Genomic DNA, 25,806 nt, shown 5'->3' on the forward strand with positions numbered 1-25,806 from the left:
TGTCGAATCCTTCGTTAACCGTCCATTACACTGGAAATTACCTCGATCGCTATATGTGATATAGACTAAGTAATAGTGGTCGAAGAAACCCAAATCCCTCACACCAATATCATGTAGTATGGTGAAATCAACGGAACAGCCGACAACACAATGTTAACATAAATTTGGCAAAAGATACCTCTTCAAAAATTCACTGTGCTGTATATGAAGGTCATATAACTAAAATATCCGTAACTCCAGAGAGCTGAGAGCCTCTACACTGTCAAATTCTGATCAAAACTGGCCTGCCTGCTATAAATTGGACACAGATAGTTCCAAAATACAGGATGGTTACAATTAAACTTTGCTACTTGAGCCTGTGTAGACGGAAAACTATTTATCGTGTACGTACCGAACTTTGTATAAACGATGTCCAGACTGTGTGCTGCAGGATTTGAGTTGTTAGTAGTGCTAGTATCATGACTTGCCGGTACTGGTACGGCGACGTAGGGTCGAATCGCAAGCATCACTGTGCTTTACAGCAGCAGACAGTCAACATGGATCTGGACAAGATGATCAGGACCTTACTGGTGAAGCTGTTTAGTCAAAACAACAGCATTAATGTGCTGCTCTTCGCAAGTATTGAGGCGCTAAAGGAATAGAGGTCCTATTTCCTCGCCGGGGTTGAAGAACGTGATTCGAAAGTCCGAATTAACTGGCGATTTGGGAATTGCTCCTGCGAGAGGCCACAAATTGGTAAAGATGTTATTGTTACCATTGTAGCATTACAGGAGTATGTCCAATATAGTTGGATCTACTTTACGTCACGTGAGTCTAGGGGAGTCGAAACAAGTAGTGACCCATGACGTCATATCAACTCGAGGTTTTTTTTATACACGTAATTCATTTCTAAATTTTAGTGATTATTTCCAGAGTAAAGAATTTAATTATGTATAACATTTAATACGTAATGAGTTTTAATGAGATAGATATAAATATGTTTTGACATAGCAAATCACCTTGATGCATTACGCATGATATGTTTTCTCTGTGTAAAAAAGAAAAACTTCCGTGTTGCTCGACTGCGCGATCAAGCAGTCATCGAGTGCGGATCTTCTGTAAGTTTCATGAATGGGCATAGAATTGTTAATTTACAACCCGAAGTTGATTTAAAAATTATTCTAGGGAACCACGGCCCTACTTTGGTGCAAAGAAATCGCGCGCGAATTCTCAAACATCGGCGTGGTGTTCAAGATACGCGGCTGGATATCAGGCGTTATCGTCCCGTGTAGGATTCAGTAACATTAACCGCAATTTACGGACATTAGCTTGATAATAACTTTCAAAGGCTTATATGAGCGGCGTAGTAATCGTCTTGATGCTTAAAGCAAGCGAGAAGCGATTTACTGTCGGGATACGACAAATACTAATCATTGCATAGCTTCTTGATACGTTGCTTAGCATCTCATAAACGGACAGTGATAGAATTTCTGAAACGATCTTTTAGGTATCAATGACCACTACACACACATCAGAAAATAATTACTCTGTGAGTGACTTCTGGCTTGGATGAGGTTTTTTTTATTTCAGCTAATTGGTATTAATAAACTTCTTTCGAGGTTGAAACTTCATCAATGGTGTCGCGCTCATTCAGTTTAGTAGAACGATAGATACTTCTAGGTACGCTACTATTTACAGTTTTAAAAGAAAAGCGAGCACATACTTTTTTTTGGAGAAATGTTCGTACTTCAGTCATCAGTCTTCTCAGACCAGAGGCACGAGCGACGCTCCCTCACAGAACTACGATATCGTGAACCACCACACACATGTGCCCCATTCTAACTTCATTTCTGCATTGAAAACCATGAGATATAGCCGCGGTACGAAGAAGGAAGAAAGAAGAGGAAAGATCAGCGAAAGAAACGGAGCAAAGAGAGAAGGGGAGGTCACACCATGGCCGATAATGCTGGACGCAATGTGCGATCTTCAAGCAGTGCACGAACTGTGTCACAACAGTTGTACAGTCTATGGTCCAGCGTTAGAAAAGTGCTGCGGAAAACTGAAGTGGTATCTGCAGTGCGGTTCCAGGCTGTCGTGGACGCAGACGGTCGTCCCATTGGGCAACGTTTGCAACCTGGAAAGTAAACATGGCACCAACTTAACAAATGTCACCATCTCATGTGGAAATTAAATTATTCGTTACTTCTCTTCCGCATGTCCTTAAGAATGTTTCCACAAAGTTTCATTATCCTACGATCATTCGTTTCTAACGGTGGTCCTCACAGGTAGCGAAGTTTGATTATAACTGCCATGTATCCGTTTTTGCAAGAGCCGCCATGTATCCCTTTTTGCAAGAGCCGCATTTTTTTAATGACCAGACAAGGTGAAGCCAACGGTCTTGCAACAGTGGTAACACCGGTTCCCATCAGATCACCGAAGTTAAGCGCTGTCGGACTGGGCTAGCACTTGGATGGGTGACCATCCGGTCTGCCGAGCGCTGTTGGCAAGCGGGGTGCACTCAGCCCTTGTGAGGCAAAATGAGAAGCTAATTGATTGAGACGTAGCGGCTCCGGTCTCGGAACCTTACATACGGCCGGGAGAGCGGTGTGTTGACCACATGCCCCTCCATATCAGCATCCAGTGACGCCTGTGGTATGAGGGTGACACGGCGACCGGTCGGTGCCATTGGGCCTTCATGGCCTGTTCGGAAGGAGTTTTAGAGAAGGTGGGACAGTCTTTCTTGTTGCCAACACAAGCGTCGGTATTAACCGCAGAGTAGTACGCCGTTCATCAGTCGACAAAGTGCCACCAATATGTAGTGACTTGACGAGTGTCCTACACGGACAACCGAAGTAAAAACTGTAAATCCATTGGCACAGGTTATACCAAGCAGTCTCAACTGAGCGAAGGAGCTGCATCAGCTAGTTCATCTACAGTGGCTATCGGGACATGTTAGAATTAGGGGCAACAAACCAACTGGCGGAAGTGGTGCAGCATCTAGGTTTTCGTAGCAATCTCGCCAAGGAAAAAAAAAAAAAAAAAGGTGGACAAAGTTAGTGCACATGGAACGTAACATCGACGGCACATGGCGATGAAGCATTCCTTGGTTTCTTAGCTTGGCGCTCGCAAGAACAGAAATTGTTACTATTAATAGACTAGGAGCAGATCACTTGAATACCAATAAAACGAGACATTTGTTGAAATTAATTCCTACTCCAAGATGTGATTCCTGCCTCACTGACGAGGACGTTGTACATGTACTAACAGAATGTGATAAATGCCATCATTCAAAAACAATTACAGTGAACAGTATTTTAAAAATTAAGGACTGTTCTTCTCTTACAGTAGCTCTTCACTCCATGAATTGCTCCATTACCAGATGTATTTATCATTTCATCCGTCTTTGTAAAAGATTTAAAATTTGAGAATATTTTTTTATGTTCCATTATGTATATATACAGGGTGGTCCATTGATCGTGCCCGGGCCAAATATCTCACGAAATAAGCGTCAAACGAAAAAACTACAAAGACGAAACTTATCTAGCTTGAAGAGGGAAACCAGATGGCGCTATGGTTGGCCCGCTAGATGGCGCTGCCATAGATCAAACGGATATCAATTGCGTATTTTAAAATAGGAGCCCCCATTTTTATTACATATTCGTGTAGTACGTAAAGAAATATGAATGTTTTAGTTGGACCACTTTTTTCGCTTTGTGATGGATGGCGCTGTAGTAGTCACAAACCTATGGCTCACAATTTTAGACGAACAGTTGGTAACAGGTAGGTTTTTAAAATTAAAATACAGAACGTAGGTACGTTTGAACATTTTATATCGGTTATTCCAATGTGATACATGTACCTTTGTGAACTTATCATTTCTAAGAACGCATGCTGTTACAGCGTGATTACCTGTAAATACCACATTAATGCAATAAATGCTCAAAATTATGTTTGTCAACCTCAATGCATTTGGCAATACGTGTAACGACATTCCTCTCAACAGCGAGTAGTTCGCCTTCCGTAATGTTCGCACATGCATTGACAATGCGCTGATGCACGTTGTCAGGCGTTGTCGGTGGATCACGATAGCAAATATCCTTCAACTTTCTCCACAGAAAGAAATCCGGGGACGTCAGATCCGGTGAACGTGTGGGCCATGGTATGGTGCTTCGACGATCAATCCACCTGTCATGAAATATGCTATTCAATACCGCTTCAACCGCACGCGAGCTATGTGCCGGACATCCATCATGTTGGAAGTACATTGCCATTCTGTCATGCAGTGAAACATCTTGTAGTAACATTGGTAGAACATTACCTAAGGAATCAGCATACATTGCACCATTTAGATTGCCATCGATAAAATGGGGGCTAATTATCCTTCCTCCCATAATGCCGCACCATACATTAACCCGGCAAAGTCGCTGACGTTCCACTTGTCGCAGCCATCGTGGATTTTCCGTCGCTAAATAGAACGCGTGCAAAGAATCTGTCATCGTCCCGTAATTACTCTTGTGCCCAGTGGCAGAACTGTACACGATGTTCAAAGTCGTCGCCATGCAATTCCTGGTGCATAGAAATATGGTACGGGTGCAATCGATGTTAATGTAGCATTCTCAACACCGACGTTTTTGAGATACCCGATTCTCGCATAATTTGTTTGCTACTGATGTGCGGATTAGCCGCGACAGCAGCTAAAACACCTACTTGGGCATCATCATTTGTTGCAGGTCGTGGTTGACGTTTCACATGTGGCTGAACACTTCCTGTTTCCTTAAATAACGTAACTATCCGGCGAACGGTCCGGACGTTTGATCATGTCGTCCAGGATACCGAGCAGCATACATAGCACACGCCCGTTGGGCATTTTTATCAGAATAGTCATACATCAACACTATATCGGCCTTTTCCGCAATTGGTGAACGGTCCATTTTAACACGGGTAATGTATCACGAAGCAAATACCGTCCGCATTGGTGGAATGTTACGTGATACCACGTACTTACATGTTTGTGACTATTACAGCGCCATCTATCACAAAGCGAAAAAAGTGGTCGAACTAAAACATTCATATTTCTTTACGTACTACACGAATATGTAATAAAAATGCGGGATCCTATTTAAAAAAAGCGCAGTTGATATCCGTTTGACTTATGGCAGCTGCCGGCCGCGGTGGCCGTGCGTTTCTAGGCGCTCCAGTCCGGAGCCGCGCTGCTGCTACGGTCGCAGGTTCGAATCCTGCCTCGAGCATGGGTGTGTGTGATGTCCTTAGGTTAGTTAGGTTTAAGTAGTACTAAGTTTTAGGGGAATGATGACCACAGCAGTTGAGTCCCATAGTGCTCAGAGCCATTTGAACCATTTTGAACTTATGGCAGCGCCATCTAGCGGGCCAACCATAGCGCCATCTGGGTTCCCCCTTCAAGCTAGACGAGTTTCGTTCTTTGTAGATTTTTCGCTTGATGCTTATTTCGTGAGATATTTGGCCCGGTCACTATCAATGGACCACCCTGTTTATAGAGGAGTCCAGAAAATGTAAACATTCTTTGATAGTTAATGTCTGTGGAACAAAATGATATGCGTGCATGTCCAAAGGCACATTCGAGTGATCTGCTCATAGTCTGTTAAGAGTAACAATTTCTCTTCTTGAGAGCGCCAAGCTAAGAAACCAAGGAATGCTTCATCGCCCCGTTCCGTTGATGTTACGTGTTTTACAGCAAGTGATTGTACAGCAACGAATGTAGTAAGACTATCGTTTCAGCAACGCAACGCCGTGTTGAAGTGGCACTGGAAGTACGAAAACATGATGGAGATACAGCGGTAGTAGCGTAATATGAACAGAACTCAAGCCACCAATACGTATGAAAGTTTATCGTAGTCAGGATAAATTTGAAGCCGATGGTACAGATCAGGATGTGCATAAGGAAAGGTCTAACCGACCAAAAACATCAACAAATCTGGCTTCTAGCGCTACTGTGCTGCAACATTTTTGTAGGTCACCTCAAAAAACTGAAGCAGGTTGCACGTGATAGCGGGGTAAGCCGATCAAGCGTACGATGAATTCTGAAGGCTGCAAAGTGGAAAGCTTACGTTCCGAGGTCACTGGCCTCCAGGATGGAGTACTGAGAGTGGTTTGAGGGTATGCTTAGCAACGGTGAACGGTTTGCGGGGATGGTTATCTGGTCTGACGAGTGCTGGGATCCTGAAAATCCTCACACTCACGTGGACGTCGATTTTATCTGCCATCCGAAAGGTGTTTAGAAATGGAAGATTTTAGGTACAACAAGATGGCGCTCCATCTACCTGGACGATAGACAAGTCGAAGAGGAGCTTTTGAGTACCAGCCATGATCTCCGCCCTTACACCTCTTGACTTCTGCCTGGGGGAGAGCTTGAAGTTTATCAAGAAAAGCCAGCTACACTCCACTGAACGAGGCCTCCTGTGCGTCTGTCACACCGGTTACACTGACGGCCGTAGTTCGATCAACACTGCAACAGCATCGATGTTGTTTGGCTGCTCAACACATAAAATAACATCTCCCCATGCAAGAATTGTAGCGGTGTGTCAGTTTCTTCCATTAACAACGACTATCAAAGAGTGTCTACATTTTCCTGGATCCCTCTGTATATTTAGATTTTATGTTAAAATTTCGTAGTTTTACTATAATAATACAGTGAGACTAATGTTCTTTGTGAACTAATTATCTCGGTCATATATGTTTTATATTTTGTAATGAAGTCGGGCTGGCCTTTTCTGTGTCATGTGAAATAACTGTATGTGATGAAATGGGATGTGTCTGGAAAAAAAATAAATAAAATAAAATAAGAGGCAGTATGGAACAGAAGGAAAGGAAAGACCATGAAATTAATATTTCATATCTGCACGTATTTTTACGAGGATTATGTCTAATGACAAACACCATTAAACCTATAATTTTTGCACGCAAAAAGCTGCTCTTAAATAGAAGACTATTCTCAACCACTCGTTAACGATATCATCCCTAGGCTTCAGCCTAGATTTCGCTGAGTTGACTTCCAAAACTGCGTTCGCAAAAATTTTGTGTCCTTAAATCACCCTTACCCGTGGAATGAAATGTTACTTTTCCTTTACTTTACGTCTATGGTCACAAACTTTTCGTCAACAGATTGCCGATTTCGGTCTATAATGACGATCTTCAGATCTGTTTTATAAAAATAATGTCCTGAAGATGGTCATTATAGACCGAAACCGGTAATCTGTTGACGAAAAGTTTGTGACCATAGACGTAAAGTAAAGGAAATTTATTCTATATAAGGGTCACTGTTTTATTCGTGACAATGTCGCAGCTTATGAGAAATGTTACTTTTTTCGCATTATTTCCGGTACATCCGATCGCTGAATAAGACTTCTCCACTTCAATAAAAGAACTTCATTGAACTTATTACCATGAAGGAAAAAGTAATGCTTTCATAAGGCATCTGCAGACAGAGTCCACCAGTCAGCTGATCGAGATGTCTATTTCAGCGTAATGACGTCACGAGCAGCCTAAATCACGTACGGTCCAAGTTCCACCAGGTCGCATAATCTCACTCTTAACATGAGAGAAGAATGAAGCTTCTACCATGAGAATTACTTTCGGATGTCGTGTTTTGATTAAGTAAATTGTACTTCTACAGGAAAATGATTTTTGGCATTCACTAAAAACATCGTTGGAAAACTACATGTAATGAGAACTAAGAATAAGGATTCTGTTGTATTTGAAACCCCTCCCCCAAAATGTACGGCTGTATTCTACGTAACATTCTTACTGCTCGTTTCCGTCGAGTAAATGCTGAGCAGTGGTTCCCAATCTCTGTGTCCATTACTCTGAGTACAGTCAGATATTAGCAACCATCCCAGTCCTCAACATCAACAATATTTGCGCCTAACAAAACTTTAGAGTTTAAGATAATTTCTTTGAAAACTTATTTTTAAAAGACGAATGATGTATCACATTCAATTTTCGTAGGTGTTTTATTAAACGGTGAACTCATCTGTCAACGAGACTTGCTTCCTTCTAAGAAACTTTTTTTTTTTTTTATAGAATGATGAAGCAATTCTCAGTGCATCGGGGATGCTATTTACAAATGTTTCTCAGAAAAGAAATCTGACTGTCGCCGCATAGGGTAGGTACTTGTCACAAAACTCGTTTTCTCTACACCACGTCAGTTCTTCGTGCAAGATCACTGCCACTAATTACGACAGTAATGAAATAAACAAAACGTCCCAAAGGGCCTTGAAGGCCCAACGGCACCGACCGACCGCCGTATCCGGTTAAAGGCGCTGCAGCCTGGAACCGCAAGACCGCTACGGTCGCAGGTTCGAATCCTGCCTCGGGCATGGATGTTTGTGATGTCCTTAGGTTAGTTAGGTTTAACTAGTTCTAAGTTCTAGGGGACTAATGACCTCAGCAGTTGAGTCCCATAGTGCTCAGAGCCATTTGAACCATTTTTTTGACCGCCGTATCACCCTCAGCCCTTAGGCGTCACCGGATGCAAATACAGAGGGCCATACGATCTGCACACCGCTCTCCCAGCCGTTGTCAGTTTTCGTGACCGATAATTATGATAATAGTGATAATAAAATAATTATAGTGATACTAAAAATAGTAATAATAATGCAGTGTAGTAGCCATTCTACACTGTTGTGCCGTCAGTTAGTTCCTTTATTTATAGCGAAGTGAATAATGATGAACTTTCTGTTCCACTTAAGCATATGTAATTCAAGGGTGGTCAGAAACGGTCTGAAAAGTTTGCAAAGGTGATGGGGAGTAGGTTGTGTTGACAAACAACCGTGAAGAAAAAATATCTATACGTTAAGCTGTTTCCTAGTTGATCAGCGTTGAAGTTAGTCGGTCAGGCCGTTGTGCCCACAAATTCAAGGCCCGCCAATACATTTAGTGCCAGGGCAATTGTTGTTCTCAAAGCGTAGGTGATAGCGCACGAGACTGCTCAGCATCCAGGTCGAGTTGGATCCTGACTACCGTCCCATGTCCAACTTCTGCATCGCTCACTTGTTCGGTTTCCGGAAACCTAACGAACAACACATCTGGCGACACCGTCTGTCCTCGGCCGCTTGAATTTGCATGCGCAACAGCCTGACTGGCTAACTTCACTGCCAACGGAACAACGTATCCATTGTTTTCCCAACAATTATTTCTCAGCACAATCTACCCTGCAACGCCCTTAAAAGCTTTTCAGACTGTTTCTGGGCACCCTGTATATCTCCAATTTTACTGTCATAGATTCATGGTACAAAACACGTGTGTCGTAGACCTAGGTGAGAAAGATGTTCGTACAATCGTTTCACCGCATTGTTTCACACGTGAATGCCACTACTGTATTTTAAAAATGTATTACATTTTAAAAACAGTATTGGCACGTTATGTCAGTGTTATAGTCTAAAGGTAAATACACACTTGTATACACACTTGTCATCAGTGTTATAGCCAAAAGTAAATACACACTTGTATACAAAATCGAGTGATTGTCTATAGAAATAGCAGAGGGACTGTACGTAGCCATGTAGATAAACAGTTTATATCGACAGTCCAGATACTTTGTCTCGTGTACACATTTTAAATCGTTGCTCCTCGGTATTTGCTAAATATGGCTGACCTTGCTGCGATCGTGGCTTGCGCAGCGACAGTAATGGTGAGAAAAATTGAAAGACCAGACGTTGGAGGAAACGTGAACTGTTTGTGGACGGGCCTCGTTTCGGCAGTAATTTAATTTCGACTTTCAAAGTAGAAGACAGCATGTTTTTTCCCAACATCACTCTCTGATACTTAATATTTTTTGGCCAGCTCCTTGGTAATCAACTTCTTCTTGCTGCGATTTTTATATTCGGAATCACTAATTTCCCGCGAACATGACGCTGGGTGAAGGTCTTAAATATGGTGTTAAACTCTGTTGGCCGCATCTTCATAACTGATGTTTAACGATAAGAAAAACAAAACTAATAAAAATAGACGAATTGTTCCCATGGCGCGAAGAGAATAGCTGCAGGCTATGTCTACCAGCACACTGCGCAGTGTCCTGAAATTTTGTCTAAGGATGTCCCATGTCTCTCATTTTCGAATGGGAGTCAAAAGCTCTGCAACTTTGTTGAAAAAGTGTGTCTATAAAAGGAAATGTCTTTAATTAGAAAACGTACAAAATCGCTCAGTTATCTGTAGACACTTTCTAGATACAAAAATCGCTCGACTTTTTGCACTAGTCTGTAAAAGACCATACGAAATAGTGATAATAGCAACTATCGTTTAAAGACAATTTAGTTTCGTGACCGAAACATAAGCGATGCCGTAGGTTTGTAGTCTTCAGTAAATTTCAATTTCCTTCTCTCACAGGATAATTGAGGAGCGCAGGAACAAAACCCTATATATCCACTTTTGCTGTATTCGCGTGTTTGAGCTGTAGGGGGAGATACGGGAGATGCTGCCACAAAATAATTTTCAGCACAACGCTACATCAAGTGTTTTATGGCGGGTTTCTTTTTTTTTATAGCTTGTGGAGGCATTTAGAGATCACTATTTGTTACTTTCTGTATTAACAGCAAATGCGGATTTATCGGTTTTTGTTCCGGCGCTCCTCAATTACTCTCAGGTTGGGAACCAATGGCGTAGAGCAAGACAAAAGCAACGTACCCTGGGTTTCCCGACGCCTTCGTAGCGTCCTCCGCGGCGGTGGTGGAGGGTCGGTACCACAGCTGCGCAGCGCGCTACGCCGATAACGGAACTCGGGCAGCGAGAACGAGCAGAATTTTACGATTGCGCCGTATTGCACAATGCGCCGCGCCTTTGTCGACGGCTAGCGTCGCGTGTGACGTCAGCGATCGGTACCGGACCCCGCGGCGGACGTACGTGCGGGCGGAAATGGTGCGAAAACACGGCCGGCAGGGGGCGCTTTGTCCGCGGATCGCCTAGAGCAGCCGCGTCTATGAAAGCCTAGAGCGGCCGCAGCTGCTAGCCTAGGCGCACAATGGCCGCTTTGTGTGCCCGCGGCTACCGGTCGCCGGCGGCCGCGTTGCGTCTGCGTAGAGTAGACGGTGCAACAACAGGCCAGGCTTCGCTTACAGCGGGGCTCTATTATCCTAGTGTGGTCGATACGTGCTAAGCCGTGTTGAAACGTAATTTTGATTTAGAAGACGATACGTAAGATGGACATTCAATAATTAACGAGACAAAATGACGTAGGAGAACATACTATTTTTACAAAACCACTTCTCGGTACAACCACCACCAATATTAATCCGTAACTTACGAAGTGACTTTCCTGTAAAGTACATTACGAGGTGGGGGTCTCTGGGACCTTACGTTTAATCCGAGACTTAGGGCACAAATTATTTGAAACTTTTCATTTATATTATGTAACGTCTATTTTTACAACTATTTAAATGTTGCTTAAACACTCCTTGTTTGTTTTATTGCACTAAATAAAGCCTGCAGCGTTTTACTATCTATCACAAAAATCACATACTTTCGTACAGTTTTTTAAATAGTACACATAAATGGACTGTGAGAGAAATGAATTTTAAATTCTGAAAAATTATACAATCTCTGTAGCAAGTAAATTCCCACGTAAAACTAAATTACAGGGCTTTAAAATTTTCACGTATAAATTCTACTCGACAGAAACAAAAGGAAAGTCTGCAAAATTGACATTCGTGCAGGAATCTACATTTTTCTTATCACTACTAAGAAAATATTTGATTTTAATTAATGCTGTAAGTTTTTTAATTGGAGAAACAGATAAATCCCCATTACAGTTGTGCTGGAGTTCTTCTTCTGAATGATGCTCTTGTTTGACAGCAAAGCTGTGGTCATTGGCTTATTACATAAGCGTCGACTTTTTTGTCTCTTTCTTGATCTCGATCTATTTCACTGTCACCTTCTTCCACCCACCGACTAACAGTTTCATCCAACTCGATAAAGTTGAAACTGACACGTCCCTGCGAGCACATATCGTACTCTACGACACTTGTATTGAAAAAAAAAAAAAAAAAAAGAAAAGAAAACATAGTTCACGAGGCTCGGTGTAGGAGACCCTAACACCACTGAATAATACGTGTCAGCAACAAATAAAGAAGGTGGTAACACAACCGATAGCAAAACATTGTAGGGTTGGCAGTTTAAGGAGGATAGGAGTGTAGAACTATTGCGCCAGAAATGACCTTGGAGAGCGTTCGACGATTTTTGGGCCGTCTGAGAGCCCACACCTAGTGAGTTATGGGTTGAAACACATGTCCCAACGATGAACTTTATGTTTTCACCTTCAGTAAGCAAAACACAGATCTCTCACGTTGTTCAACTAATGTGGAAACTTTAAGCAGACATGCCATCATTAAATGCAGTATTGAGGTTATAAACGAAACAAAACAACTTTTATCCGTCAGCTGTCCTCAGTTCATCCCAGTGATGCCAACCTAAAGTCGTGAATACACAAAACTTCTCCGACAAACTGTTTCATTTCTACATCAATTTGTCTCTTTAATTATTGAATGTCCTCCTACATTGTTGCGAGAAGGATTTGACAGACTGAAAGATTAAGTCAGAACAAAGCTCCTGGAGTAGATACCACCAGACATCAAGGAGAGTGTAATAATAATTCCAGTTCCAACGAAGACAGTTGCTGATTGATTTTAATCGAACCATCAGTATAATAAGTCATGGCTGGCAGAAGCTGACACACATGAATGGAGAAACCAGTAGAAGCCGACACGGGGAAGGTCAGTTTGTTTTTCTTAGAAATGTAGCAACATGCGAGGCCTTACTGATCTTAGATCTTACCTTAGAAGGTAGAATAAAGAAAGACAAACATATTTACAGCAGTTGTGGATTACGGGATAGCTTTTGACGATGTTGACTAGATTATAGCCTTTGAAATTTTGAAGGTGGTAGGGTGAAAGACAGGGAGCGAAAGGGTATTTACAACTTGTACGGAAACTAGGCTGCTGTTATAAGAGTCGAGGGACATGAAAGGGAAGAAGTGGTTGAAAACGAATAGGGAGCGGGTTGCTGTCAATTCTATGTATACTTTGAGCGAGCAGTAATGGAAACCAGATTGGAAAGGTAATTTAAATCCAGTGAGATGAAATAAAAGCTTCGAGGTTTCCCGATGTCATTGTAATTCTGTCAGACACGGTAAAGAACTTGGAAGAGAAGTGAACGGAGTGGATAGTGTCTTGAATAGGGGATATAAGACGCATATCAACAAAAGCAAAACAAAGGTGATTGAATGTTGCTGAGTTAAACCAGGCAATTTGTGGGAATTAGATTATCAGATGAGACATTAAAAACAGTAGACGTTTTTGGTTGTTCGGACAGCAAAATAAGAGGTTATGGACGAAACAGAGAGAATATAAAATGCAAACTGGAAACAGCAAAAACAGCGTTTCTGAGAAAAAGAAATTCGTTAACATCGAATATAAATTTAAATGTTCCTAAATTTTTATGAAGACATTTGTATGGAAATGAAACGTGGAAGATATGACAGTTCAGACAATAAGAGAATAATAGTTTTTGAAATGTTTAGAAGAATGATGAAAATTAGATGGATAAATTTTGTAACTATTGAGAATGTACTCAAGGGTATTGGGGAAGAAGAATTTTATGGCACAGCTGGACCAATCAGCTATAAATTGATAGGACACACCCAGAGGTATCAAGGCAGCGTCAATTTGGTAATATACATCTTCACAGGTATTGTGCAAGCTACCACACGGCGAGTGGCGGAGGGTATACTGAACCACATAGTAAGTAACAAATACTCTAACCTATCTCCCGCTCTCTTCCGGCTTTTCTCTTTAAATCTTTTAACTTTTCGTTCGATAGTTTTTAGGTAGCCTTATTCCGAATCATACTAACATATTTTAATTTTTTTTTAGTTCTTAATGCTACTGAATTGTAGCACACTGTCGGAAGCACTGAAGGATCTTTACTGTCTTTGTAGGGTAGTTAGTTAATTAAAAAGCGTAGCTAAGTGCGACATTGGAATAACGGTAAAACTGTATCAAATGCGTCAGCTGCCTGCTATGAGAACGTACGAGAACCGAGAAAAAAAAAGGAACTAGACAAATCGTACTGCTGAGGAACTGTTTGTCGCTTAGTTTTAGTTCATCCCCATTCCTCATCCTACAACTACACTATGTGGTCAAAAGTATCCGGACACCTGGCTGAAAATGACAAGTTTCTGGCACCCTCCATCGGTAATGCTGGAATTCAGTATGGTGTTGGCCCACCCTTAGCCTTGATGACAGCTTCCACTCTCGTTGGCATACGTTCAATCAGGTGCTGGAATGTTTCTTGGAGAATGGCAGCCCATTATTCACGTAGTGCTGCACTGAGGAGAGGTATCGATATCGGTCGGTGAGGCCTGGCACGGTGTTCCAAAACATCCCAAAGGTGTTCTACAGGATTCAGATCAGGACTCCGTGGCGGCCAGTCCATTACAAGGATGTTATTGTCGTGTAACCACTCCACCATAGGTCGTGCATCATGAACAAGTGCTCGATCGTGTTGAAAGATGCAATTGCTCTTCAACAGTGGGAAGTAAGAGGGTGCTTAAAACGTCAATGTAGGCCTGTGTTGTGATAGTGCCACGTAAAACGACAAGGGATTCAGTCCCCCTCTGTGAAAAGCTCGACCACACCATAACACCACCGCCTCAGAATTTTACTGTTGGCGCTACACACGCTGGCAGATGACGTTCACCGGGCATTCGCCATACCCAAACCCTGTCATCGGATCGTCACGTTGTGCACCATGATCCGTCACTCCACACGTTTTTCCACTGTTCAGTCGTCCAGCGTTTACGATCCTTACACCAAGCGAGGCGTCGTTTGGCACTTACCGGTGAAATCCAAGTTTCCTCACCTCCCGCCTAACTGTCATAGCACTTGCAGTGAATCCTGATGCAGTCTGGAATTCCTGTGTGATGGTCTGAATAGATGTCTGCCTATTACACATTACGACCATCTTCAACTGTCGGCGGTCTCTGTCAGTTAACAGACGAGATCGGCCTGTACGCTTTTGTGCTGTACATGTCCCTCCACGTTTTCACTTCACTATCACATCAGAAACAGTGGACCTAGGGATGTTTAGGAGTGTGGAAATCTCGAGTACAGCCCTATGACCCAAGTGACACCCAATCACCTGACCACGTGCGAATGCTGTGAGTTCCGCGTAGCGCCCCATATGCTCTCTCACAATGTCTAATGACTACTGAGATCGCTGACATGATCTGGCTGTAGGTGGCAGCACAATGCACCTAATATGAAAAACTTATGTTTTGGGAGGTGCCCGGATACTTTCGATCACATAGTGTACGACTTCACCTTGTAGTCAGTAGCTAGTCGTATACATGTAATATTATGTGAACGTTTGATAAGTTCTATACATTGATTCAAAGTAAACTGCAAGGAAAGATAGACTTTAATTACTTCAATCCTTGTATTTCCAATGTATCACCATTGCATGTTGCTGGATACAGTACCGTTGCTGCCATTCCAAATAAGACAATAACACAAGCTCACAAGAATTTATTGCCAGATTTCAAGAAAGATTTCCAGATGGCTATAACCCAAAAACTAGACTTATGAAATTCGATTATCTATTATTGTTGTGTTTTTGTGGTCTTCAGTCCAGAGACTGGTTTGATGCAGCTCTCCATGCTACTCTATCCCGTGCAAGCTACACCTCCGAGTAACATCCTTCTGAACCTGTTTAGTGTATTCATCTCTTGGTCTCCCTCTACGATTTCTATCCTCCACGCTTCCCTCCGTCACTAAATTGGTGATCCTTTGATGCCGCAGAACGTGTCCCACTAACCGATCCCTTTTTCTAGTCAAGTTGTGCCACAAGCTCCTCTTCTCCCCAATTCTATTCAATACCTCCTCATTAGTTATGTGATCTACCCATCTAATCTTCAGCATTCTTCTGTGGCACCACATTTCGAAAGCTTCTGTTCTCTTCTTGTTTAAACTATTTATCGTCCATGTTTCACATCCATACATGGCCACACTCCATACAAATACTTTTAGAAAAGACTTCCTCATACTTCAATCTATACTCGATGTTAACACATTTCTCTTCTTCAGAAACGCTTTTCTCGCCATTGCTAGTCTACATTTTATATCCTCTCTACTTCGACCATCACCAGTTATTTTGCTCCCCAAATAGCAGAACTCATCTACTACTTTAAGTGTCTCATTTCCTAATCTAACTCCCTTAGCATCACATGATTTAATTAGACTACATTCCATTATCCTCGTTTTGCTTTTGTTGATGTTCATCTTATATCCTCCTTTCAAGACACTATCCATTCCGTTCGACTGCTCTTCCACGTCCTTTGCTGTCTCTGACAGAATTTCAATGTCATCGGCAAACCTCAAAGTTTTTATTTCTTCTCCATGGATTTTAATTCCTACTCCAAATTTTTCTTTTGTTTTCTTTACTGCTTGCTCAATATACGTATTGAATTACATCGGGGATAGGCTACAACCCTGTCTCACTCTCTTCCGAACCACTGCTTCCTTTTCATGTCCCTCGACTCTTATAGCTGCCATCTGGTTTCTGTACAAATTGTTAATAGCCTTTCGCTCCCCGTATTTGACCCCTGCCATCTTCAGTATTTGAAAGAGAGTGTTCCAGTCAACATTGTCAAAAGCTTTCTCTAAGTCTACAAATGATAGAAACGTAGGTTTATCTTTCCTTAACCTATCTTCTAAAGTAAGTCTTAGGGTCAGTATTGCCTCACTTGTTCCTACACTTCTACGGAATCCAAACTGATCTTCCGCAAGATCGGCTTCTACCAGTTCTTCCATTCGTCTGTAAAGAATTCGTGTAAGTATTTTGCAGCCGCGGCTTATTAAACTGATAGTTCAGTAATTTTCACTCCTGTTAACACCTGATTTCTTTGGGATTGGAATTATTATATTCATCTTGAAGTCGGAGGGTATTTCGCCTGTCTCATACATCTTGTTCACCAGATGGTAGAGTTTTGTCATAGCTGGCTCTTCCAAGGCTATCAGTAGTTCTAATGGATTGTTGTCTACTCCCGGGGCCTTGTTTCGCCTTAGGTCTTTCAGTGCTCTGTTAAATTCTTCACGCAGTATCTCATCTCCCATTTCACCATCACTTACGTCCTCTTCCATTTCCATAATATTGGCCTCAAGTACAACGCCCTTGCCGGCCGCTGTGGTCTCGCGGTTCTAGGCGCGCAGTCCGGAACCGTGCGACTACTACGGTCGCAGGTTCGAATCCTGCCTCGGGCATGGATGTGTGTAATGTCCTTAGGTTAGTTAGGTTTAAGTAGTTCTAAGTTCTAGGGGACTGATGACCACTGCGTTTGAGTCCCATAGTGCTCAGAGCCATTTGAACCCTTTTTTTACATCGCCCTTGTATAGACCCTCTATATACTCCTTCCACCTTTCTGCTTTCCCTTCTTTGCTTGGAACTGGTTTTCCATCTTAGCTCTCGATATTCGTGCAGGTGGTTCTCTTTTCTCCAAAGGTCTCTTTAAGTTTCCTGTAGGCAGTATCTATCTTACCCCTAGTGAGATATGCGTCTACATCCTTACATTTTTCCTGTAGCCATTCCTGCTTAGCCATTTTGCACTTCCTGTCGATCTCATTTTTTGAGACATTTGTATTCCCTTTTGCCTGCTTCATTTACTGCATTTTTATATTTTCTCCTTTCACCAATTAAATTCAATATTTCTTCGGTTACCCAGGGATTCCTACTAGCCCTCGTCTTTTTACCTACTTGATCCTCTGCTGCCTTCACTAATTCATCTCTCAAGGGTACGGATTCTTCTTCTACCGTATTTCTTCCCCCTGTTCCTGTCAATCGTTCCCTAATGCTCTCTCTGAAACTCCCTACAACCCTTGGTTGTTTCATTGGTTATACAGGGTGTTTCCGTAAGAGCGTGCAAAAATGTGACAGGACATAGAGAATGCTCCACTGAACAGTTTGAGGTAGGGAACCTGGGGTCGGAGAAGCCATCTTAAGGAGATATGGAAGGAAACCTGTCTACCGCTTTGGCTAGTATTAGTGTTTTCCAGATTATTTACAACTAACATTTCATTTTTGTATAGAGGAAAAAACCACTGTTTATATACCTCCGTATGAACCCCACTTTCTCGTATCTAATCTTCGTGGTCCTTATGCGCAATGTATGTTAGCGGCAGTCAGCTTCGAATGCCTTTCTCTAAATTTTCTCAATAGTGTTCCTCCGAAAGAACGTCATTTTCCCGTCAGATATTCTGCTTTGAGTTTCCGAAGCAACTCCTTAATAGTTGCATGTTGTTCGAACCTATCGGTAACAAATCTAGCAGCCCGTCTCTAAATTGCTTTAATCCAACGTAGTACGGGTCCCAGTCACTCTAGCAGTATTCAGCGTCCTATATGCGGTTTCCTTTACAGATGAACCACACTTTCCTAAAATTCTCCCAATAAACGGAAGACGACCTTTTGCCTTCCCTACCACAGTCCTTATATCCTTTTCCCATTACATATCGCGACGAAATTTGGCTTTAGTGGGCTATAGCAGCAAACGAACGACGCGAGTGCCTTTGCTAACAGCACAACATCATCTGCAGCGCCTCTCCGGGGCTTGTGAGCATGTTAATTGGACCCTACACGACTGCAAAACCGTCCCGATTTCAATTGGTATCAGCTGATGGGTATTCGAGTGTGGCTGGAAGTGGTTACATTAGGCTACTCTGAGGCCATCTGCAGCCGTTCATGGACTTCGTGTTCGCAAACAACGACGTCATGTCACAGGGTCACAACTGTTCGCGATTGGCTTGAATAACATTGTGGACAATTCATGCGAATGATTTGGCCACCTAGATCGTCCGACATGAACCCCTTCGAACATTTATGGGACATAATCGAGAGGTCAGTTCGTGCACAAAATCCAGCACCGGCAACACTTCCGCAGTTATGGACGGCTGAAGAGGCGCCATGGTTCAGTATTTGTGTAGGGGACTTTCAAGACTTGTGGAGTCCGTGCCAGCCGAGCTGCTGTACTTTTTTTTTTGGTCATCAGTCTACTGACTGGTTTGATGCGGCCCGCCACGAATTCCTTTCCTGTGCTAACCTCTTCATCTCAGAGTAGCACTTGCAACCTACGTCCTCAATTATTTGCTTGACGTATTCCAATCACTGTCTTCCTCTACAGTTTTTGCCCTCTACAGCTCCCTCTAGTACCATGGAAGTCATTCCCTCATGTCTTAGCAGATGTCCTATCACCCTGTCCCTTCTCCTTATCAGTATTTTCCACATATTCCTTTCCTCTCCGATTCTGCGTAGAACCTCCTCATTCCTTACCTTATCAGTCCACCTAATTTTCAACATTCGTCTATAGCACCACATCTCAAGTGCTTCGATTCTCTTCTGTTCCGGTTTTCCCACAGTCCATGTTTCACTACCATACAATGCTGTACTCCAGACGTACATCCTCAGAAATTTCTTCCTCAAATTAAGGCCGGTATTTGATATTAGTAGACTTCTCTTGGCCAGAAATGCCTTTTTTGCCATAGCGAGTCTGCTTTTGATGTCCTCCTTGCTCCGTCCGTCATTGGTTATTTTACTGCCTAGGTAGCAGAATTCCTTAACTTCATTGACTTCGTGACCATCAATCCTGATGTTAAGTTTCTCACTGTTCTCATTTCTACTACTTCTCATTACCTTCGTCTTTCTCCGATTTACTCTCAAACCATACTGTGTACTCATTAGACTGTTCATTCCGTTCAGCAGATCATTTAATTCTTCTTCACTTCCACTCAGGATAGCAATGTCATCAGCGAATCGTATCATTGATATCCTTTCACCTTGTATTTTAATTCCACTCCTGAACCTTTCTTTTATTTCCATCATTGCTTCCTCGATGTACAGATTGAAGAGTAGGGGCGAAAGGCTACAGCCTTGTCTTACACCCTTCTTAACACGAGCACTTCGTTCTTGATCGTCCACTCTTATTATTCCCTCTTGGTTGTTGTACATATTGTATATGACCCGTCTCTCCCTATAGCTTACCCCTACTTTTTTTCAGAATCTCGAACAGCTTGCACCATTTTATATTGTCGAACGCTTTTTCCAGGTCGACAAATCCTATGAAAGTGTCTTGATTTTTCTTTAGCCTTGCTTCCATTATTAGCCGTAACGTCAGAATTGCCTCTCTCGTCCCTTTACTTTTCCTAAAGCCAAACTGATCGTCACCTAGCGCATTCTCAATTTTCTTTTCCATTCTTCTGTATATTATTCTTGTAAGCAGCTTCGATGCATGAGCTGTTAAGCTGATTGTGCGATAATTCTCGCACTTGTCAGCTCTTGCCGTCTTCGGAATTGTGTGGATGATGCTTTTCCGAAAGTCAGATGGTATGTCGCCAGACTCATATATTCTACACACCAACGTGAATAGTCGTTTCGTTGCCACTTCCCCCAATGATTTTAGAAATTCTAATGGAATGTTATCTATCCCTTCTGCCTTATTTGACCGTAAGTCCTCCAAAGCTCTTTTAAATTCCGATGTCTGCTGTACTACGCCGGGCAAAAGGAGGTCCGACACGATATTAGCAGCTATCGCATGAGTTGTCACCTCAGCGTTCAGAGAGGAGGAGTCTTGTGCAGGATACGCTGACGTGAACATACCCATCAAACAAGTCCTCGCACTGAAAAACAACAACAAGAACAACAAATTCATAACTTGGTTGCTTCATTCAAGCTGGATCAGAGTAAAGAGTGCATAACCTCGGGAATCGGCGAATTGTTGTACAAGTACACTCATGCTCATAAATTAAGGATAATGCTGATACATGATGAAACAACGCTCTGGTGGACCGTTTGCGTGTTTAAATCACCTCGGGGTATGACCATGCGGTGCATTTGACATGCGTTCGTCGCACGGTGGCGCTGGCAACAGTCCACATAAGCAGAGGTGTGTTGGTGCAGGTCAGAGTACGGTGTAGCGAGTAAGTGTGCAGACGTTTTCAGACGTGCTAATGGCGACTGTGTTGAAAATGGATCATAGAACACGTATTTATGACGTTATGAGGGATAAAATTCTAAGGCACTAGAGGCTGGTCAAACACAGCAGCTCGTAGCACCATGGCCCTCCGTGTGGCACAATGTGTGATCTCAAGATTATGGCAACGATTCCAGCTGACAGGAGACGTGTCCAGGCGCTACAGTACGGGACGTCGACGGTGTACAACACCACAAGAAGACCGATATCTCACCATCAGTGCCCGCAGACGGTCACGGAGTTCAAATGGTTCAAATGGCTCTATGGGCCTTAACTTCTGAGGTCATCAGTCCCCTAGAACTACTTAAACCTACCTAACCTAAGGACATCAGACACATCCATGCCCGAGGCAGGATTCGACCTGCGAGCGTAGCGGTCGCCCGGTTCCAGATTGTAGCGCCTAGAACCGCTCAGCCACCCAGGGCGGCCCAGCCACGGAGTACTGCAGGTCTTGCTCGGGGCCTTACCGCAGCCACTGGAACAGTTGAACAGTTGTCTACAGACGTGCAAAGTGCATTCCACTGACCCCTGGTCACAGGAGAGCCCATAAAGCCCGGTGTTAAGAAGACAGTACATGGTCACTGGAACAGTGGTCCTAAGTTATGTTCACCTACGAGTCCAGGTATAGTCTGAACAATGATTCTCGCCGGGTTTTCATCTGGCGTGAACCAGGAACCATACATCAACCCCTTAGTGTCCTTGAAAGGGACCTGTATGGAGGTTGTGGTTTGATGGTGTGAGGTGGGATTATGATTGGTGCACGTACACAACTGCATGTTTTTGACAGAGGAACTGTAACAGATCAGGTGTATCGTGACGTCATTTTGCACCAGTATGTCCGCCATTTCAAGGGTGCAGTGGGTCCCACCTTCCTCCTGATAGATGATAACGCACGGCCCCAACGAGCTGCCATCTTGGAGTACCTTGAAACAGAAGATATCACGCGAATGGAGTGGCCTGCCTGTTCTCCAGACCTAATTCCCATCGAGAACATCTGGGATGCCCTCGGTCGACGTATCACTGCACGTCTTCAAATCCCTATGACACTTCAGGAGCTCCGACAGGCACTGGTGGACGAATGGGTTAAGACTTTCGCAGCTGTCTGTAGTTGCAAAGACCTGGAGAGTAAGCATTTTTTTTTCAGCTGGTATTGCTCGCCGTTGTGTGCTGCTTTGACATTTTCCTTTTAATTGCACAGAAATTTAAGAGAAAATCGGCTAAATTCTGGAACAGAGCTAAGGAAGGCTGGAAAGCTAATTTAGTGGTAAGTGTCACGCGTTCCGCGCTTGCGTAAAAATTCAGATGATCACATTTTTTTTTTCCTCCGTAGCTTTCGCTGCTTCATCACCAACAGCTCGCGCTGCGTATAAAGTAATTGCACGTATTTCACAAAACGCGGTATGACGCATGAGGTGACAGGTAAGCAGACGTCTGCCTGGAAACGACGTGCTGATATGATGTTTCCCAGTCAGGAGGGGCAGAAATGTCATCTCCGTCGTCGAATTTTACCTCTATCTCAATTTATGCAGACGAAATCACTCCTTTCATGACGACAGAGTGTGAAGCTATTGTACTACCATTTAGTTAAGTCTGCTATAACATAAGATAGTTTAACTAAAGGAATTTTAAAAGACCAAGCCGAAACATGTATGTACGAGGGCAGTTCAATAAGTAATGCAACACATTTTTTTTCTGAAACAGGGGTTGTTTTATTCAGCATTGAAATACACCAGGTTATTCCCCAATCTTTTAGCTACACAACTCTATTTTTCAACGTAATCTCCATTCAATGCTACGGCCTTACGCCACCTTGAAATGAGGGCCTGTATGCCTGCACGGTACCATTCCACTGGCCGATGTCGGAGCCAACGTCGTACTGCATCAATAACTTCTTCATCATCCGCGTAGTGCGTCCCACGGATTGCGTCCTTCATTGGGCCAAACATATGGAAATCCGACGGTGCGAGATCGGGGCTGTAGGGTGCATGAGGAAGAACAGTCCACAGAAGTTTTGTGAGCTCCTCTCGGGTGCGAAGACTTGTGTGAGGTCTTGCGTTGTCATGAAGAAGGAGAAGTTCGTTCAGATTTTTGTGCCTACGGACACGCTGAAGTCTTCTTCAATTTCTGAAGAGTAGCACAATACACTTCAGAGTTGATCGTTTGACCATGGGGAAGGACATCGAACAGAATAACCCCTTCAGCGTCCCAGAAGACTGTAACCATGACTTTACCGGCTGAGGGTATGGCTTTAAACTTTTTCTTGGTAGGGGAGTGGGTGTGGCGCCACTCCATTGATTGCCGTTTTGTTTCAGGTTCGAAGTGATGAACCCATGTTTCATCGCCTGTAACAATCTTTGACAAGAAATTGTCACCCTCAGCCACATGACGAGCAAGCAATTCCGCACAGATGGTTCTCCTTTGCTCTTTATGGTGTTCGGTTAGACAACGAGGGACCCAGCGGGAACAAACCTTTGAATATCCCAACTGGTGAACAATTGTGACAGCACTACCAACAGAGATGTCAAGTTGAGCACTGAGTTGTTTGATGGTGATCCGTCGATCATCTCGAACGAGTGTGTTCGCACGCTCCGCCATTGCAGGAGTCACAGCTGTGCACGGCCGGCCCGCACGCGGGAGATCAGTGTTGCTTGACCTTGCGGCGATGATGACACACGCTTTGCCCAACGACTCACCGTGCTTTTGTCCACTGCCAGATCACCGTAGACATTCTGCAAGCGCCTATGAATATCTGAGATGCCCTGGTTTTCCGCCAAAAGAAACTCGATCACTGCCCGTTGTTTGCAACGCACATCCGTTACAGACGCCACTTTAACAGCTCCATACAGCGCTGCCACCTGTCGGAAGTCAATGAAACTATACGAGACGAAGCGGGAATGTTTGAAACTATTCCACAAGAAATTTCCGGTTTTTTCAACCAAAATTGGCCGAGAAAAAAAGTGTGTTGCATTACTTATTGAACTGCCCTCGTAACATTAATCTACACTCCTGGAAATTGAAATAAGAACACCGTGAATTCATTGTCCCAGGAAGGGGAAACTTTATTGACACATTCCTGGGGTCAGATACATCACATGATCACACTGACAGAACCACAGGCACATAGACACAGGCAACAGAGCATGCACAATGTCGGCACTAGTACAGTGTATATCCACCTTTCGCAGCAATGCAGGCTGCTATTCTCCCATGGAGACGATCGTAGAGATGCTGGATGTAGTCCTGTGGAACGGCTTGCCATGCCATTTCCACCTGGCGCCTCAGTTGGACCAGCGTTCGTGCTGGACGTGCAGACCGCGTGAGACGACGCTTCATCCAGTCCCAAACATTATCAATGGGGGACAGATCCGGAGATCTTGCTGGCCAGGGTAGTTGACTTACACCTTCTAGAGCACGTTGGGTGGCACGGGATACATGCGGACGTGCATTGTCCTGTTGGAACAGCAAGTTCCCTTGCCGGTCTATGAATGGTAGAACGATGGGTTCGATGACGGTTTGGATGTACCGTGCACTATTCAGTGTCCCCTCGACGATCACCAGTGGTGTACGGCCAGTGTAGGAGATCGCTCCCCACACCATGATGCCGGGTGTTGGCCCTGTGTGCCTTGGTCGTATGCAGTCCTGATTGTGGCGCTCACCTGCACGGCGCCAAACACGCATACGACCATCATTGGCACCAAGGCAGAAGCGACTCTCATCGCTGAAGACGACACGTCTCCATTCGTCCCTCCATTCACGCCTGTCGCGACACCACTGGAGGCGGGCTGCACGATGTTGGGGCGTGAGCGGAAGACGGCCTAACGGTGTGCGGGACCGTAGCCCAGCTTCATGGAGACGGTTGCGAATGGTCCTCGCCGATACCCCAGGAGCTACAGTGTGCCTAATTTGCTGGGAAGTGGCGGTGCGGTCCCCTACGGCACTGCGTAGGATCCTACGGTCTTGGCGTGCATCCGTGCGTCGCTGCGGTCCGGTCCCAGGTCGACGGGCACGTGCACCTTCCGCCGACTACTGGCGACAACATCGATGTACTGTGGAGACCTCACGCCCCACGTGTTGAGCAATTCGGCGGTACGTCCACCCGGCCTCCCGCATGCCCACTATACGCCCTCGCTCAAAGTCCGTCAACTGCACATACGGTTCACGTCCACGCTGTCGCGGCATGCTACCAGTGTTAAAGACTGCGATGGAGCTCCGTATGCCACGGCAAACTGGCTGACACTGACGGCGGCGGTGCACAAATGCTGCGCAGCTAGCGCCATTCGACGGCCAACACCGCGGGTCCTGGTGTGTCCGCTGTGCCGTGCGTGTGATTATTGCTTGTACAGCCCTCTCGCAGTGTCCGGAGCAAGTATGGTGGGTCTGACACACCGGTGTCAATGTGTTCTTTTTTCCATTTCCAGGAGTGTATTTTATTAAAGAATATTGTACGATACAATACCTCGGATTCAAAATTGCGTTCGTTTATCAAGAAAAAGTGGCTCTGGCTGGGAATGAAGCGGGTATATCTAGTTAAGAACAAAGTAAATCGCTTTAAGAAGTGTTTTAAAGCACTGACGAGCCAAAAGTTGTGATCATTGTCCATCGCGACGTTGGGTGCCGCCTGATGGCGTTGCGGGCACGTGTCGCGGTAACAGAGGTATGTATGAGGATCAGACACGGCTGCAAATGGGGATATCCATTGAGATAAGCGACTTTGACGAACGGCAGATTATTATTATGCGGAGCCTGTCAACGAGTATCTCGTAAACCGTCGGATCCATGATATACAG

General features: G+C 44.0%; 1 pseudogene; it reads left to right on the forward strand.

The window, feature by feature from the left end:
- The first annotated feature begins 2,367 nt into the window (after nt 1-2,367).
- LOC126204485 (5S ribosomal RNA) lies at nt 2,368-2,485 on the forward strand (annotated as a pseudogene).
- The last annotated feature ends 23,321 nt before the right edge of the window (nt 2,486-25,806 follow it).

The sequence above is a fragment of the Schistocerca nitens genome, chromosome 9 (assembly GCF_023898315.1).
Source record: "Schistocerca nitens isolate TAMUIC-IGC-003100 chromosome 9, iqSchNite1.1, whole genome shotgun sequence".
Taxonomy (NCBI): Eukaryota; Metazoa; Arthropoda; class Insecta; order Orthoptera; family Acrididae; genus Schistocerca; species Schistocerca nitens.